Source organism: Cololabis saira, chromosome 18 (assembly GCF_033807715.1).
Source record: "Cololabis saira isolate AMF1-May2022 chromosome 18, fColSai1.1, whole genome shotgun sequence".
Classification (NCBI taxonomy): domain Eukaryota; kingdom Metazoa; phylum Chordata; class Actinopteri; order Beloniformes; family Belonidae; genus Cololabis; species Cololabis saira.
The window spans coordinates 17,822,286-17,841,319 of record NC_084604.1 but is presented as its reverse complement, the minus strand read 5'-3'; the positions used below and the strand labels follow the sequence as shown (position 1 = coordinate 17,841,319).

At 44.4% G+C, this 19,034-nt stretch overlaps 1 protein-coding gene across 1 annotated transcript in view; it reads right to left on the bottom strand.

Moving 5' to 3' along the window:
* LOC133418396 (regulator of G-protein signaling 6-like) overlaps positions 1 to 19,034 on the bottom strand; it is a 226,553-nt gene that overhangs the window by 188,317 nt on the left and 19,202 nt on the right. The window contains exons 2-4 of the mRNA XM_061707044.1: positions 5,687 to 5,738; positions 5,166 to 5,235; positions 4,948 to 4,991 (exon numbers count right to left, since the gene is read on the bottom strand). The gene's annotated coding sequence lies outside the window, so the exon portion shown is untranslated. The remainder of the gene's footprint in view (positions 1 to 4,947; positions 4,992 to 5,165; positions 5,236 to 5,686; positions 5,739 to 19,034) is intronic.

Here is a 19,034-nt window from a genome sequence, read left to right as displayed (position 1 = left end):
CAGATACGCTTTTTCTGCTCTCTCTGCCGCTTGCTGTCCGTGGTGCAGAAAACGGATGCGTATTGTGTAAAGGCCCATTGGCTGAATTGACACCACTGAGGGAGGAGACGGAGAGAAACTCAGGCTTTATTGAAGTAAACCTGCTAGCGAGCAGGTTAGGTTCAGAGGCTCAGTTGCCATAGTAACTGACTCAGAGTTTGAGTTAAATTGCTTTCTGGAACTGAAAACTCCGGATTTCTGTCATCTCAGGCTTAACAAACTCAGACTTTTCACTAAACCCGCTTCCTGGAATACCCCGAGGTGTCAGGGTTTGACATTTCCCCCTGTTTTGAGTTTCAGTTCTGTCCCTCCTGTTTCCCATCTGCCCTGATTGTCTGCACCTGTGTCTCGTTATCCCCTGTGTATATCTAGTCTTTCCCCTGCTCCTTGCTGGTCCGTACTGTTTGTTCCTTCCATGTTCTCCTCCAGTTTTTGGATCCCTTTTTTTGTTCTGCCTTTTTTGATCCTGCTCAGCAGCGTTTTTGGTTCCTGTTTTTACAAATAAACCTGAGTTTTCTGGAACTCCTGCCTCCTGCTCGCCTGCGTTTGGGTCCTCAACAAAACCTTATCGTGACAAGAGGTCCATCAACTGGACTGTTTGGGAACTTCAGGAACCATCAGGAATACTTTTTAGATGATTATTATTGATCAATAAACTGAAGATCTAATGTGTTCAAGGTGGTTATTTAAACAGTCCTTTGGCTGAGCTAAGCTCACATCTCCTAAAGCCTATTTCCCCAAATCTTCTATTGCTTTCATTGAGTATTGATCAGTTTGCTCTGTAAGTTCAGACCAGTTACTGCTACTCCTCTAAATGTCACAATACAACCCGAAAACACAGCAGCTCCTCAGGACTCTGCTGCTGTTTGGACAACATCTGTAATCAGTAACATCAACATTGGACCAATAAGACGTCCATCTGGCTCCTGTACGTCGGTTGTATTGGCTACAGATCAATAAACCATTCAGAATTGGTGGAGACCCGTAGCTTTGTTGGCTCCCAAATGTACCTGAAATTCCTCATCCTGTCCACACAAACGTCATTTTCATTATTTCTGTGAGTAAATTCTAATTTCAATCTCAACATAAAGAACTTCTTTGTCTCATTGGGATACTGCTGTAAATGTAGTATTATTAATATTATTTTACACCTGCTTATCCATAAATCTGAAATTTGTGAGCCCTCTGCTTACATTTCTTAAGGATTTCATGTTTTCCCGTTAATATATTAGTTTACTCAAAGTCCAACAAAAACACGTCTCCCAAAGCGTTTCCACTGACGTCACACACCCCATTACTGCCAGACAGAAAGGATCAACTTTCCAAATTACTTCTGGGAATAAAAACAAAAACAAAGAACAATCTTTTGCTCTGCCTGATGCTTTTTTGAGTTTTGATAATTAATAATAAGCCTTATGTATTATCGTTTAACTGTGTCACTTCCTCCACCTGCTGGGAAATTGACTTTTGATGTCCTGCTGCCCCCAAGTGGACGATTGTGGTGTTGCTACATACAATGGCTTTGATCAAATCTATTGTGAAATATATGAATATAACTTATGAAGTTTGTATACATATCTATATTCATATGTTACACACGTTGCACACTATGGTAAATACTAAATACTAATTGTTATGTTATGGTAGCATTTATGCAGATAGGTGTTAGGTAAAGTACATTTATGCAGTATTGCACAATGAATTATGACTAAATTAAATATGTAAAAGTGAGGACAGCTTAGGGGTTTATGAGCTTTGTCGGGTTCCTCACCTAGGACCTGTTTGCCTCAGACAAGGCAAGGCAAGTTTATTCATATGGCACATTTCAGCAATGTGTGCTTTACATAGTAAATATATGAAAAATTAATAAGAGAAAATAAAAAGTTACGGTGCAGTGGCAGAATAAAGAAAAGTAAACCTAAACTAGAGTTACAATTAAAATCACCATTGTTTAAAGTTAGATTCTGGTTTAAATAATCCAGTCGAAGGCAGTTGAAAACAGCCTTTAATCTACATTTCAAGGAACTGAGGGTTTCAGCTTCCTGCAGCTTTCTGGATCTTTGTTCCAGATCTGCGGAGCATAGAAGCTGAATGCTGCTTCTTCATGTTTGGTTCGGGTTCTGGGGACACGGAGCAGACCTGAACCAGAAGGTCTGAGAGGTCTGGAAGGTTGCTATGGCAGCAACAAGACCTGTGAAGACACTGTTGCAGTAACCAAGTCCACTGTAGATAAACAGACGGATGGACGTGTTTCTCAAGGTCCTGCTGAGACGTCGGTCCTTTGATCCTGGAGATGTTCTTCAGGTGATGGAAGGAAGGCTGACTTTTTAATTGTCCCAATGTGTCTCTGAAGGTTCAGGTCTGGGTCCATGATTACATCATCTGGAGTCTATTGATCCAGTTGTAGAAATGGTTAATTTAACCAACAGTTTACATGGATTTCCAATGAGTCTGTTTGCGGGGAAACCTTGTTCTTCTTTGATGAGAACAACCTTTCAAAGAAGGAGGAGTTCTTGTAGGATTTCCTATGGTGTTTTATAACCAAGGAAACAATGATGTCCTCTATTTCAGGGTCTTTTAACACCAGTAGAACCAGCAGATTGTCTTCTGGCCAGCAGGACTTCTTGCAAAGGCTCTTGAAGATGTTCTTGTGCATTTTTTCCAGGGATCTTGCTGGAATATCAAAATGTTTTCTCTCACGTTTTCTTCTACGTGAGAGAAGATGAGGTCAAAAAGCAAATTGTGCATTTCCTTGGGGTCATCTTGAGTCCAAACACCGTGAGACTTTTAAGTGGCTTGTGAAATCAGAAATAAGCCGGCTCAGGGTGCTTTTAAAATGTTCTGCTTTTGTATCCACAGCCTGTTGAAGCTTTTCCTCACATGAGGAGACATCGACTGCACCGCTCACGTCAGATTCAGCTTCCTCATCGATGGTGTCTTCTGACGACGGCTGCTGAGGCAGGAAATCCTGCACAGATGAGACGTCTGACAGCTGTTCCTCAGGTACAACATCCTCCACAGACGTCACCTCAGCCAGTTGTTGTTCAGACTCAAAATCCTCCACTGATATGAGGTGTAACTGTTCATCTCCCACAGATTTGACCTCTAACAGACCTCGAGGTACCGCAGATCTTCTTCTGAAGAACAGACATCCTCCTGATGCAAGATGGTCCCCATGAGGGACCTCTTCTTCAGGGACCAGGCCAGGATGTCAACAAGCATTTAGCAGACATCCATACAGACAATTACCAGAAAATATCCAAAATGTATTTAGGAATCGGGAGGGAGGGTATCAGTTAAGAGGGAAACATAACTTAAAAATCTTAAACATACGAACAACCTTGAAAGGTTTCTGTATATCTATTACCGGTGTCAAGCTGTGGAACAACCTAGGTGAGGAATTCAACTAAAGTCCAAATATCCAACAGTTCAAGAAAATGTACAAAAATATGTTGTTTAAAGGGTACAAAGGATAAAGTTCACGTTTGATTATTGTTTATTATTCATTTGATATGGCATGGTGATGAGAGGCAGAGAAGCCTGTGTGTGTATGTATGTTTGGGTATATATATGTGTATATATATATGTGTGCATGTATGTGTAGGTATGTGTGTATATAGGGATACATTATCTAGACTATGTATGTGTATATGTATGTGTGTATGTATATATATACAGTGTATATGTATATGTACTGTATATATATATAATATATATATATTTTTTTTATTTTAGACAAAGGGGTGAGACCTAATAAGCTATGCTTCTTCTCACTCCTTTTCGAATATGTCATTTATTTTCGGTTTTTCTATGCTTTATTATTTTGCTTCCTGGCATATTCGGAATAAACAGTACAAACAAACAAACGGAATGGATTCAAAACAAAGGTGACAAAGGTGAGTACAATGAGGCACAACGAGCTATGTCTCCCATCAGAGCCGTCTGGGAGATTTGCGAGGCCCTGTGCGAAATGGCCGGGGGGGGGCCCTCAAAATCTTTGGGTTTTTCGAAAAACCCAAACATTTTTGGGGGTTTTTCGGGTCGGATAGGGTGTCTATATGCGCAATTTTAACTCTCCAATTAGCAAAATACTGGATACCTTCCCCTGCCTCATCATCATTTAACTTGCCTCGACGCGGGGCCCCGCGGCTGCTTGAGACCTGGTCGGATCGGTGATTTTTCTAACAAATTTATCAAACGAGCCTTTCAGAGAGGCATTAAACTCTTCCATTTTCTTTAGTTTTTTTCTTTTTTCATCCCCTGATGGAAATTTCCTGAATCTGTCTCGTTCTCTCGACATTGTGTGACAGTTTGTTCCAACTCCACCGTCTGGATCAGAGCACCTTGTTTCAATGCGCTTGGTCTGAGCAGTTGTATTGAACAACAGACACGCGCATCATTGCACATATATTTATTGATATGCACAGACTAGTACACATTCAGGTCTGTAATGGAACGTGACTGTTGATATTTATAAGGGAAAAAACGAAAAAAAAAAAAAAAATCTTTTTCAATTTTTTTTTTTTTTCTTTTCAAAAACGGCCCATAGCGCGAGGCCCCGTGCGGTCGCACGGTTCGCACACCCCTTGCGGCGGCCCTGTCTCCCATACTCATTCACTATGCTTACATTCACACAGTAACCTGTGTGTTTTGAACTCTGTTTATGGTTGTCTTTTTAAATTGTCAGCATTGAGAAGGTGTTGTTCCTTATTGAAAATTGATATCAGGTCAGAATTAATAAATAGATTAATACATAGCACCACATTTCTGACATCAGAAAATACAGTAATTGAATATAATAGACTAATTTGTCATTACTAATATTGTCAGTGCAATTTCAAATACACAAATAGGCTACTTAGGTTATTTTGGAGACAATCAAACAAAATTAAGAGACATTCTACATACCACATGGAACAGGGCTCCCACTCCAGCAACTGCATCTGTTTCCCCTAAAAAATATTAAAACATGTTTACATGACATGTTTACCGTAACAACAAACTGGAAGACTTTAGAGTTTCAGGTTGCGGTCCATCAAATCTACTAAGACAGATGTACTGTAGCAATGGTTTATTTGGACATTATGTTCCCGGACATTTTTTGACTTCTATGTAACTAAACAAACCTTCTGCCCTTTGCTCCTTGTTCCCTCTTCACTGGGTAATACTGGTCTCCTCGTCCCATATGGCTGCATTCTGAAAGAGCAAAAAATAAAAATAAACTTTTGTTAAATTGATTAGACCTCATACATACTAGTGTTAGTCCTGTTGCACAATTTGATCATCAATTATTAATAACATATTTTGTTTGCTTTTATTTAAAATTTGATTAACATGTCAACTATCTGCAAAAAAAAAGAAAAAAAGCACAGAATAATAATAGGCTACCCCCCCAAGCAAACATGAACTATTATGGGGCTCCTCTGGTGTTGAACAAATTGTGAATTGTGCTTTTTTTAAAGTGTTATTTATTTGATAGGTCAATCGTGGAAAAATTAAAGATGAAATACAAAAAGGTTGTTGGGAGAAGACACTGATAGTTGACATATTTATGACCTATGTGTATGTATACCAAGGACATGCACTAGAATCAGTATATTCATGGTCCAATTTTAAATAGGAAATGTAATAAGAATAGCTCAATAACCTTCAGTTAAATCTTCTTTGTTCTTCATTTTTGTTCTTCATAGGAGATATGTCTGTGGAGATAAAAAACACATACTGTAAGAGCTGTTATTATAATATTATATTGAAAGGATGTTTGTCCTGGTGGTTGTTCTTGTAAAGAAGAGACGCAAAAGTTTCTTTTCCCAAGAAACTTTATTACGACTTTGGGTCACCACACATGCGGGGGGGGGGGGGGGGGGGGGGGGGGGGGGCGGGGGGGTGGCCGATTCGGGGAAATGTCTCCATCTGCTGGGCGAACAGGCACACCACAACAAACTGAGAGGAGGGGAAACACATTCCAGAGGGAAAACCTTAATAAACATGTTTCTCTTTCAGATACGTGGACCCGGAGAACAACTAGACGACGTACCTGCCAAAAATCTGTCCTCTCTGGATACTTAAAGGCCCAAAAATAAACCAGCTCCACCTTCCACTGAGACATTCTGGTCATTTGGTTTTGTTGCCTTCCTAAATATCCTTTCTGTTTTGGCTACTTACTCCAGTTATTGTTGGTATTTATTTATAATTAAAGGTTTTTTTTCAATGTGATTTTATCTGTTCCAGTCATATAATTAACACTCATTTCATGTGGATAATCAAACCATGTATAATTTAAAGCAGCACAATGTAACTTTCAGCTATTGTTGAGTTTGGCGACTCCTTTGGACAAAAGCGGTAGTGCTTTACCAGAAAGAACACTACATTTCCCATGAGCACCAGAGCGTACTGCCGGAAAACTCCTGTCCCCGTCGCGTGCATTTGTTTTGATAGTGAATGAAATAAGACGGGACGGACTTTCAAAACTACTTTTCTGTTTTCAGCGGCCGTTTGCAGGATGGATAGCGAAGAGGTAATGTATCTATTTTTGGCTAAACAATATAATATGACGATGTTGAAAATAACTAAGTTCAACTCGGTTTTATTAGTGAAGTCACCCCCGCCCCGCTGTTTCAGCGAGATAATCGCCCCAAACTACAAACGTTTTTTAGAGGGACTTCGTTATAAATTAATAGTCCAACATACTTACTGACAAAATATAAAAATACTTTATAACCTGTGAATAACTGAATGCCCATTCCTTATATTTTGCAGATCAGCCCTGCACAATTTTACAGTTCTCAGGAAAAATACTAGAACCCAAGACGAATCCTGTATGTGAAAACATTCTCATTTTGATTCTTATTGAACATAGAACTCTATATTTACATTTGTTTCATAACAATTCTGTCTCTCTTGTCGGACATCCCTCCTCATCTTTCAGCTCACGCCAGCGAGTGAATGCCAGGCCAATGTTTATTCTTGTCTGGGCATTTTTTTTAATTTTATTTATTTATTTATTTATTTTTTGTCCGGGCATTTAGCTTGTTACTCTCCCGCTTTCTTTTTTTCGCCTCCTCCGATAAAACTTTTATTTTCTTCAGTTTTTTTTCGTTGCTTCAGCCATGATAACAGCTCCGTGTTTAGCTCACCACCAACCTGAGCTCTGCGCTCCAAGCCCCGCCCAGCTTTCGTCTCGACTACGAATCGGGAAGGAGGGGGAAGTAACTCTTTCCCCGTCAGTGCTGTGTATGGGGTGGTACCTGTGTGCTTATTAAAGCACCGGTTTCTTGTGTACGCTGCTTCCTGAACAGCATGGTGCCACAGACTCTTAGGTAAGTTGCTGTCTATAAGCTTACATCTGGCCATCTCGAAAAGAGTACGTCCTTCCCTCTCAGCTATCCCGTTCTGATGCGGGGAGTAAGGACAGGACGTCTCATGTCTGATCCTGTTCTTCCTCAGTAATGCCCGGAACTCTCGGTTAGTGAACTCGGTTTCGTTGTCTGATCGTATGCATTTTACGTTGCCATAAGGCGCTACATCGGCTAAAAACTTCTCAGTAGCCTGAAGTGCATCACTCTTCGCTCTCAGAAGGTAAACAAACACTACTCCGGTACACACATCTGTGAAAGACTGCATATACTTAAAACCGTCTATAGACTTGTTGTTTACTGGACCAGCAAGATCTGTGTTCACCATCTCAAGTGGTTTATTTGCCTTTTCAGTTGGACCTCTGTTTCTCATTTGAGTGAATTTTCCCTGTATGCACACATCACATTCTTTATCAGGCCTGCGCTTTGCACCTTTAATATGCATGCCTACTGTCACATCCTGCAATTTCAGTATATCCTCGTAATTGCAATGACCCATTATCTCATGCCATGTCTGGATATCATGGCTGACATTACACACATCATATTCATCACACTCGGTTTGCAAGTAGTACATTCTCTTATTCACATGAATATTAAACCTTGTGCCATCGGGGGTAACAAGAGCATCTTTACCTTCCTCAAAGAATACTTTGGCACCATTAGCAGTAGCACACTTCACTGAAAACAGTTCTTGAGGGAAGGAGGGGATGTAGAGGGCCTTCTTCAGCGTCACCTTACACCGGCGCCCCTCACTGTCTATGAGGCACACCTGTGCGTCTCCCTTACCTCGTGCCAACCCGAAAGTGCGCTTCCCGTCTGCCAGCTCCATGCTGTGCCTCTCCGGCTGGAAGTCGCTCTCAAAGCTCTTGAACCGCGTCTTGTCGTTGATGATGTGGGATGACGCCCCGGTGTCCACAATCATCCCCTTTCTCAGGATCTGCTGCGCTGACCGGCTGCCGCTCTCCGTCTCCGCTCTGAAGAAGAAGTCGTCTCCTCCCGCTGCTCTCCGTGCGTCATCTCGGTCCTCTCCGTGACCGCCGTCGTATACGCCATCTTGGACCCGCGCATACCGAGCGCTCTGTCCACGTTTCTTTCTGCACACCTTGTCTGCATGCCCGGAATGTTTGCAGAAACCACACCAAACCGCCTTTTTACAGGCATCTTTCCGGTGACCGCTCTCCCCGCATCTCCAGCACGTCAGCTCCGTCGGGGGTCCGCTCGTTCTCCTCCTTGGCGCCGCCCGCGCTTTTAGCACCCTTTCTCCCGCCTCCTCGGCGGCTGCGTCGGTGTCCTCCGCGGCCTCGAAGTTCCGCAGCTTGGCCTTGAACTCTCCCAGCGACATGTTCACTGAGCCGTGCGTCACCATCAGCGTGAACGGCTTGTATTTCTCTGGTAGTCCCCGCATAATCATCGCCATCATCAGCCCTTCGCTTGGCGCCTCACCTGCGCTTTTAAGCGCGGTAATAATCTGCTGTGCCCTGATAATATACTCCGTCACAGTCTCTGTGTCAGCTTTCTTCAGTGCAGTCATTGTTATGTACAGGGAGACGATGCGGGGCCTACCTTTGCCAATATAATGTTCCCTCAATACTTTGAGGCTTTCCCGGCCCTTATCCTTTGTCTCCCTGAATATAAGTCCGAGACTCGTGTTGTCGAGAAGCGGCGCCAACGCGCAATATGCGTCGGCGTTCAGCTTGTCATCCAGGGCCCGCTGCTCTGCCGTCATGGGTCCCGCTGGTTCTTCCAGGATAGTCCTTTTCAGGCCCGCTCCATGCATGCAGCACAGCATCCTCTCTTCCCAGAGTTCGTACTCCTCCGCTCGCCCGTCAAACGTGGGCCACTTGCTCTTGCTTCTGTTCGTCATGGCTCGTGCTTCGTAGTAGCCGCCCGTTAGCTCAGCTTTAGCTCCGCGTGGTTCTCCCACCGCTAAACTAGCTATACTTTGCAGCTAATAAGCTACCGCCGTTACCTCACCGCACCAGCAGGCCGGCGTCTTACTTTGCTCGTCGTCGACTAGCCTAGAATCTATTTCGTGACCTGGGCCCATAACCTGTTAAAAACCTTGGTCACACTAGCAGTATGCAGAAGTAAGATTCTAAAGAATAATCGACTTAATAAACTTTCAGCCAACTGTGGCGTATTTATTCCAGCTTCAGTAATGCACATACAGGCTGCTCTCATCAACAGGTGCAGAGGAAGAGAGAGTGAGCAGGGCGCGAACACACCCTTTTATATGACGCACCGCTGACGTCATCACGTCAGCTCCTCTCACATCAAACAGCAGTACAGTAACAGTCAGTCATATATTAACATTTAACACTTCTCCTTTAACTTGAGTCCATATTTTCTCCAAAAGCTAGTTATGGATGGCTTGAAAATCCTCCGGACTGCATGGCAGCTATGGTATTTTAACGGCTCGCTCTATCAGGGCCTCGACAACTGAGCTGGAAGCAACTTTGCGACTGTCCAGCTCCTCTTCTTCCTCCCATGCGAAGGTGTCTGAGGAGTCATCTGACTGGGTGGACTCTGAGGACGTCTCTTCAAAGTCAAAGTCTTCCTCATGTATGATCCATGGTGAATCTTTGCAAGCTGCAAAATGATCTACATGAGAGAGTGATGTTGATTCCTCACAAGCTGCAAAATGCTCTACTTGAGAGAGCGATGTTGATTCCTCACAAACTGCAAAATGCTCTACTTGGGAGAGCGATGTTGATTCCTCACAAGCTGCAAGTGCAGTTGAGGGTCCAGATTCATGAGGTTCTGCATCTTCCACAGATGTCATTTGTACCGCAGGTGCAGACGTCTCTATGACGACTGCCGGCGTTTTAGGAAACACTGTAGAAATAGGATTAGTGAAGACGTTCTTTATCCTTTTCATCAGTTCTCCTGCTTTCTCTTTAACTGGTCCAGCAGGTCTTTTGATGTCCACAGCTGCTTTACGGGACTGTAGCTGAAGTTTGCATATCATCTGTATGAATTGTATTATTACATCAGATGATTGTTCAACTGCATCATCAAAACTGGGGTCAGTGATCTGGTCGACCAAACGTGCAGCACGGTTCTGATGACCGTGAGGGGAAGATGAACCTCTCTCCTCTACGTGTTTGATGATTAACTCTCTGATGATGCCTGAGATCTCTGGACAGAGCTCTTGTGTGATGGCTTCGATCCTCAAATCTGATCAGATATTTCTGCAAAACTGCAGTTATGATGTAAACTGTCAGGTCCCACTTCAGCTTTTCCAGCAGGCTTTTTCCACGATCATGTACACTGGAAAGCAGGGCTCGGAGCCTCGTTGGGGCTGATGAGGGTCACCTGCTGCAGGGTGTGGCCCAGCTCGAGAAATTGACTGTTGCCCCGCAATCAGCCTGTTTTTTTTTTTTTTGCCTTCCCTGCTCCACATGCCCGGCCGGGCTCTTTTGTGTTTGGTTTCATTCTGTTCTGTTGGTCCACCTTACAACACTCACTTTACACCCACACACTCCATTTACACATGGCATGCAGACTGACACTCGCATCTGATTTACATGTGCTTCTTGAGTTAGCTGTTTGTTTTGATTTGGAAATATAAATAAATTCATGTTTGTTACTAGTTTCATCTGCCTCTGTGTCCCATTTTTGTTACTTCCCTGAGCCGGGTTGTGACACACTGTATTTGACATATGCTCTAAAAGTACAGTTGAATTATCTATAGAGTTAAAACAATTAAACATTTCAATGAAAACATATCTCTGGAAAACTTGTGCTGTACTTTCTAAAGTCCAAACTTCTTAATCCTACTCATGGGAAAGCTTTACCTCCTCTGATTGCAGCTCTGTGAACAAACACGGCTCAAGCTCTGTTCAGCCCGACAGTGCCATCTAGCAGGGCGAGAGCAGGAGCAATGTGAGAACACCTGCGGGTTTAGAGATCATGATTAACCTGAACATTGTCCAGATTAGAAGAAAAAGAAGTCAAAGAAGATATAGTTATAAATCACTAAAACTGGACGCCCAACCAACCATATTTTTGTTTTATCCAATTTTTTTATGACAACCAAATTTATTTCCTTGTATAAGAAAATACATTCAAACTAAACATTTCAGTATGAACTTCTGATTGTGATGTCAAATATCTGGAACATCTGTATGGGACAGTCTCTGTAAACCTGTAATGCTGGATGTATCGTGGTGGCTAAAGCTTGATTGAATATTGGTTTTGTACTAAAAAGAATCTTGATGAAGTTTTAATGTAAGAGAAGAAAATATGTTTCTACATTTGTTTAGAAATATTTGCTTTTGCATGCTGGCTCTCTAGTTTTTTGGGGTTAGGTAGCGATAGCTTAGCTCAGACTGCGATCAGATCTCAAGATTTAGGTCGATTGCTGTTGTTGTTTTGGTTGGCTCCATGCCGGTTTCGTGTTTTGTTTGTGGTTTTTTGTTGCAGATTTCCAGTGCTTGACGTGTGTTTCCGTGTGTTCCTGCTTCCTGGATTGGCAGTGGATGTCGTCGCCCCCCCCCCCACCCCCCCACAAAAAAAAAAACAAAAACCACTGGGTTTGTATGTGTATATTTATGTATGTGTACGCATATGTATGCGTATATATGTGTATATATATTAATTATAGTAATAATGCACTTATATATGCTTTTGGTTTCTACTGTCATGGTATCAATCATTAATATGTGTGCAGACAAGGAGAAAAAATAAATAAAATTAAAGCTGCAAGCAGCGATGAACGGGCCCTCGCACTCAGGGCCACCGCCCCCCATTAGCATATCAGAAATGACACCACCCACGACTTCCTATGTCAAACCATTCAAAAGTTATAGCAGAAAAAAGGGACAACCAATCAGAAGAAGGGGCGGGGCTAATTCAGGCCAATGAAGGTCAAGGACTCCATACAGAATCTGATGACACCACCCACGACTCTCTATGTCAAACCATTCCAAAGTTATAGCAGAAAATCGGGACAACCAATCAGAAGATGGGGCGGGGCTAATTAAGGCCAACGAAGCTTAAGAACTCATTACAGAGTCCCATGACATCACCCACAACTTCCTATGTCAAACCATTCAAAAGTTATAGCAGAAAAAAGGGACAACCAATCAGAAGAAGGGGCGGGGCTAATTAAGGCCAACGAAGCTTAAGAACTCATTACAGAGTCCCATAATACCACCCACGACTTCCTATGTCAAACCATTCAAAAGTTATAGCAGAAAAAAGGGACAACCAATCAGAAGAAGGGGCGGGGCTAATTCAGCCCAATGAAGGTCAAGGACTCCATAAAGAATCTGATGACACCACCCACGACTCTCTATGTCAAATCATTCCAAAGTTATAGCAGAAAATCGGGACAACCAATCAGAAGAAGGGGCGGGGCTAATTAAGGCCAACGAAGCTTAAGAACTCATTACAGAGTCCCATGACACCACCCACGACTTCCTATGTCAAACCATTCAAAAGTTATGGCAGAAAAAAGGGACAACCAATCAGAAGAAGGGGTGGGGCTAATTCAGGCCAATGAAGGTCAAGGACTCCATACAGAGTCCCATGACACCACCCACAACTTCCTATGTCAAACCATTCAAAAGTTATGGCAGAGAAAAGTATTCTAGGGGGCGCTGTTGAGCCGTTAGGCCATGCCCATTAATGCAAACCGTGAAATATCAAATTTATCGCCAAGTCTGTCTTGCATGCAAAATTTGGTGACTTTTGGAGAACTATCAAATATGGACCAATCAGATTTCAAAATGGCCGACTTCCTGTTCGGTTTCGGCCATGGCTCCAAGAGACTTTTCTTTAAGCTGTGCCATGATACAGGTGTATAGCGATTTTGGTGCATGTACGTCAAACCGTATTGTGGGGCTTGAGGCACAAAGTTTTCCGGGGGGCGCTGTTGAGCCATTTTGCCACGCCCATTAATGCAAACCATGAAATATCACATTTATCGCCAGTCCTGGCTTGCGTGCCAAATTTGGTGCCTTTTGGGGAACTATCAAATATGGACCAATCAGATGAAGGGGGGGTGCGCTTGTTGGCGTCTAGCGTCGCCACGGTAACACTTTTGAAAGAGAAAAGTAATGCGTGTAGTCGCAGGATGGAGACGGACATTTTGATGTATAACACATCTGGGTTCACGATACGGTTCGGGCCGTATTAATTCTCGAAGGAATGGCATATATTGCTCCAAAATTACGCGATTAATTCAGAATGTTCAAAATGGCCGACTTCCTGTTCGGTTTCGGCCGTGGCGCCAAGAGACTTTTCTTTAAGTTGCGACATGATACAGGTGTGTAGCGATTTTCGTTCATGTACGTCAAACCGTATTGAGGGGCTTGAGGCGCAAAGTTTTTTCTGTCTGAACCAATCAGATGAAGGGTGGGCGCGCCTTTCGGCGTCTAGCGTCGCCACGGTAACGCTTTTGAAAGAGAAAAGTAATGCTTGGTGTCGGAGGATGGAGACGCACATTTTGATGTATAACACACCTGGGTGCACGTTACGGTTCGGGCCGTATTAACTGCCGAAGGAAGGCATAAATTTCGCCAAAATGACACGATTAATTCAAAATGGCCGACTTCCTGTTCGGTTTCTCGACATGATGCCCAGAGACTTTTCTTTAAGTTGGGCCATGATACAGGTGTGTACCGATTTTCGTGCATGTACGACAAACCGCATTGTGGGGCTTGAGGCACAAAGTTTTCCGGGGGGCGCTGTTGAGCCATTTTGCCACGCCCATTAATGTAAACCATTAAATATCAAATTTTTCGCCAGGCCTGACTTGCATGCAAAATTTGGTGACTTTTTGGGCACGTTTAGGGGGGCAAAAAGGCCTTCCTTTTGTCAGAAAAATAATACAAAGAATTCCTACAGATACAATAGGGCCTTCGCACTGAAGGTGCTCGGGCCCTAATAAAAAGCTTGTCACCGCCTCGTTATTGTCATGAAAAAAAGGTGTGTCAACAAAATAATTTCGTCATCGTTGACGAAAACAACACTGCTCTCAGCAATGAATCTGTACACCAAGCCTTGTTCATAAAAATGCAAAGACCGCCCACCTCTGGTGTTACCAGAGTCATATACATGTAAATAAAACAAACAGTAATGGATCCTATTGTCCACTGCAGCATCTGATGCAGACAAGTGTTTCACTAACTCTCCAGGTCAGTGTGCAATGTGTGGGTTCACACATTGTGTCAGTTTCCCCGCCACTTTTCTTGGGATGTTGAGGAGCCTAGAGAAGGTGGACGAGAACAACACTTTCAGTGAGTTACGTCTCTTGGAGAAGATTATCTCTCTGAAGGAGGAGATGATGATGTTGAGCAAAGAAAATTTTCTTGTGGATTTTCTTCATCTCTTCTTGGCTGATATCAAAGTCTTCTTGTTAAAAACCTTGGTCACACTAGCAGTATGCAGAAGTAAGATTCTAAAGAATAATTGACTTAATAAACTTTCAGCCAACTGTGGCGTATTTATTCCAGCTTCAGTAATGCACATACAGGCTGCTCTCATCAACAGGTGCAGAGGAAGAGAGAGTGAGCAGGGCGCAAACACACCCTTTTATATGACGCACCGCTGACGTCATCACGTCAGCTCCTCTCACATCAAACAGCAGTACAGTAACAGTCAGTCATATATTAACATTTAACACTCCCACTTATGAATGTTCTGTATACTGTACAGTCTTTACAAAATCAGATAAACAGAAATAATAACATGGCAGTCAAATGCTAAACATTTACACACCAAACATGACCCCTACAAATTTCCTCAACTTTAATTTGGAGGCAGGTTTGGTCATTGCATCTGCAACCATATCATCTGTGGGACAGTAAACCAGTGTCATCTTCTCATCTCTAATAGTGGACCTAGGTCCTTCATCTTGAACCTGGTGGAAAGCATGCCTTTCTGCATCACCACACGAACACTGGTCAGGTTTGCTGTAGGTGAGAATGTTTCACCGTAATCTATCCCCGCCCTCTGGCTGTATCCTTTGGCTACAAACCTAGCCTTGTATTGCTCATGTCCGTCACTGTCCTCTTTAATGGAGTATACCCATCTTCCTCCCACTGTCTTTCTGCCCTCTGGCAACTTAGTCAAAGTGAAGGTCCGGTTGTCTTCTAAGGATTTAATTTCCTCATCCATCACTCTCTGCCATTTTTCTGACGCTGATGATGTCATGCCCTCTTTAAAGGTTGTCGGTATACCACACACCGCTCTATAGCAATAGTCTATGCTGGTGAGTGTGCTATCACCCTCCTCACTGTCCTCCTGAGTAACATAGTCCCTCAGATACCCCGGCGGTTTACGCTCTCGGGTGGGATATCTCCCACTGCTTGAGGCATGTGACGTCACCTTGGGGTGCTTCTCGCCACCATCCTCAGTTGACTGTGGGCTAACAGCCCGCTCATCTATGCTCACACTAGACTGTGGTGTATCTATTTCCTCACCACCTGTTCTAGAGTCCATTCCCAGCATTTGCGTCTGCGTCTCGTTCTCACGTGTCGTCTGGGTGACAAACTTCACCAGTCTGTGCTTCTGCACTTTCCCTTTATCGGGATAATAAACCAGAAAAGCAGGACTGCCCTTGTCATGCCCTACAAAAAGTCCTCTATCACACCTGGATTCCAGTTTACCTCTGTCCTGTTGGTAAGCGTAACACACTGATCCAAACTTGTGCATCCTGGCTAGATTACACTCTTTCCCCGTCAGTGCTGTGTATGGGGTGGTACCTGTGTGCTTATTAAAGCACCGGTTTCTTGTGTACGCTGCTTCCTGAACAGCATGGTGCCACAGACTCTTAGGTAAGTTGCTGTCTATAAGCTTACATCTGGCCATCTCGAAAAGAGTACGTCCTTCCCTCTCAGCTATCCCGTTCTGATGCGGGGAGTAAGGACAGGACGTCTCATGTCTGATCCTGTTCTTCCTCAGTAATGCCCGGAACTCTCGGTTAGTGAACTCGGTTTCGTTGTCTGATCGTATGCATTTTACGTTGCCATAAGGCGCTACATCGGCTAAAAACTTCTCAGTAGCCTGAAGTGCATCACTCTTCGCTCTCAGAAAGTAAACAAACACTACTCCGGTACACACATCTGTGAAAGACTGCATATACTTAAAACCGTCTATAGACTTGTTGTTTACTGGACCAGCAAGATCTGTGTTCACCATCTCAAGTGGTTTATTTGCCTTTTCAGTTGGACCTCTGTTTCTCATTTGAGTGAATTTTCCCTGTATGCACACATCACATTCTTTATCAGGCCTGCGCTTTGCACCTTTAATATGCATGCCTACTGTCACATCCTGCAATTTCAGTATATCCTCGTAATTGCAATGACCCATTATCTCATGCCATGTCTGGATATCATGGCTGACATTACACACATCATATTCATCACACTCGGTTTGCAAGTAGTACATTCTCTTATTCACATGAATATTAAACCTTGTGCCATCGGGGGTAACAAGAGCATCTTTACCTTCCTCAAAGAATACTTTGGCACCATTAGCAGTAGCACACTTCACTGAAAACAGTTCTTGAGGGAAGGAGGGGATGTAGAGGGCCTTCTTCAGCGTCACCTTACACCGGCGCCCCTCACTGTCTATGAGGCACACCTGTGCGTCTCCCTTACCTCGTGCCAACCCGAAAGTGCGCTTCCCGTCTGCCAGCTCCATGCTGTGCCTCTCCGGCTGGAAGTCGCTCTCAAAGCTCTTGAACCGCGTCTTGTCGTTGATGATGTGGGATGACGCCCCGGTGTCCACAATCATCCCCTTTCTCAGGATCTGCTGCGCTGACCGGCTGCCGCTCTCCGTCTCCGCTCTGAAGAAGAAGTCGTCTCCTCCCGCTGCTCTCCGTGCGTCATCTCGGTCCTCTCCGTGACCGCCGTCGTATACGCCATCTTGGACCCGCGCATACCGAGCGCTCTGTCCACGTTTCTTTCTGCACACCTTGTCTGCATGCCCGGAATGTTTGCAGAAACCACACCAAACCGCCTTTTTACAGGCATCTTTCCGGTGACCGCTCTCCCCGCATCTCCAGCACGTCAGCTCCGTCGGGGGTCCGCTCGTTCTCCTCCTTGGCGCCGCCCGCGCTTTTAGCACCCTTTCTCCCGCCTCCTCGGCGGCTGCGTCGGTGTCCTCCGCGGCCTCGAAGTTCCGCAGCTTGGCCTTGAACTCTCCCAGCGACATGTTCACTGAGCCGTGCGTCACCATCAGCGTGAACGGCTTGTATTTCTCTGGTAGTCCCCGCATAATCATCGCCATCATCAGCCCTTCGCTTGGCGCCTCACCTGCGCTTTTAAGCGCGGTAATAATCTGCTCTGCCCTGATAATATACTCCGTCACAGTCTCTGTGTCAGCTTTCTTCAGTGCAGTCATTGTTATGTACAGGGAGACGATGCGGGGCCTACCTTTGCCAATATAATGTTCCCTCAATACTTTGAGGCTTTCCCGGCCCTTATCCTTTGTCTCCCTGAATATAAGTCCGAGACTCGTGTTGTCGAGAAGCGGCGCCAACGCGCAATATGCGTCGGCGTTCAGCTTGTCATCCAGGGCCCGCTGCTCTGCCGTCATGGGTCTCGCTGGTTCTTCCAGGATAGTCCTTTTCAGGCCCGCTCCATGCATGCAGCACAGCATCCTCTCTTCCCAGAGTTCGTACTCCTCCGCTCGCCCGTCAAACGTGGGCCACTTGCTCTTGCTTCTGTTCGTCATGGCTCGTGCTTCGTAGTAGCCGCCCGTTAGCTCAGCTTTAGCTCCGCGTGGTTCTCCCACCGCTAAACTAGCTATACTTTGCAGCTAATAAGCTACCGCCGTTACCTCACCGCACCAGCAGGCCGGCGTCTTACTTTGCTCGTCGTCGACTAGCCTAGAATCTATTTCGTGACCTGGGCCCATAACCTGTTAAAAACCTTGGTCACACTAACAGTATGCAGAAGTAAGATTCTAAAGAATAATCGACTTAATAAACTTTCAGCCAACTGTGGCGTATTTATTCCAGCTTCAGTAATGCACATACAGGCTGCTCTCATCAACAGGTGCAGAGGAAGAGAGAGTGAGCAGGGCGCGAACACACCCTTTTATATGACGCACCGCTGACGTCATCACGTCAGCTCCTCTCACATCAAACAGCAGTACAGTAACAGTCAGTCATATATTAACATTTAACACTTCTCCTTTAACTTGAGTCCATATTTTCTCCAAAAGCTAGTTATGGATGGCTTGAAAATCCTCCGGACTGCATGGCAGCTATGGTATTTTAACGGCTCGCTCTATCAGGGCCTCGACAACTGAGCTGGAAGCAACTTTGCGACTGTCCAGCTCCTCTTCTTCCTCCCATGCGAAGGTGTCTGAGGAGTCATCTGACTGGGTGGACTCTGAGGACGTCTCTTCAAAGTCAAAGTCTTCCTCATGTATGATCCATGGTGAATCTTTGCAAGCTGCAAAATGATCTACATGAGAGAGTGATGTTGATTCCTCACAAGCTGCAAAATGCTCTACTTGAGAGAGCGATGTTGATTCCTCACAAACTGCAAAATGCTCTACTTGGGAGAGCGATGTTGATTCCTCACAAGCTGCAAGTGCAGTTGAGGGTCCAGATTCATGAGGTTCTGCATCTTCCACAGATGTCATTTGTACCGCAGGTGCAGACGTCTCTATGACGAC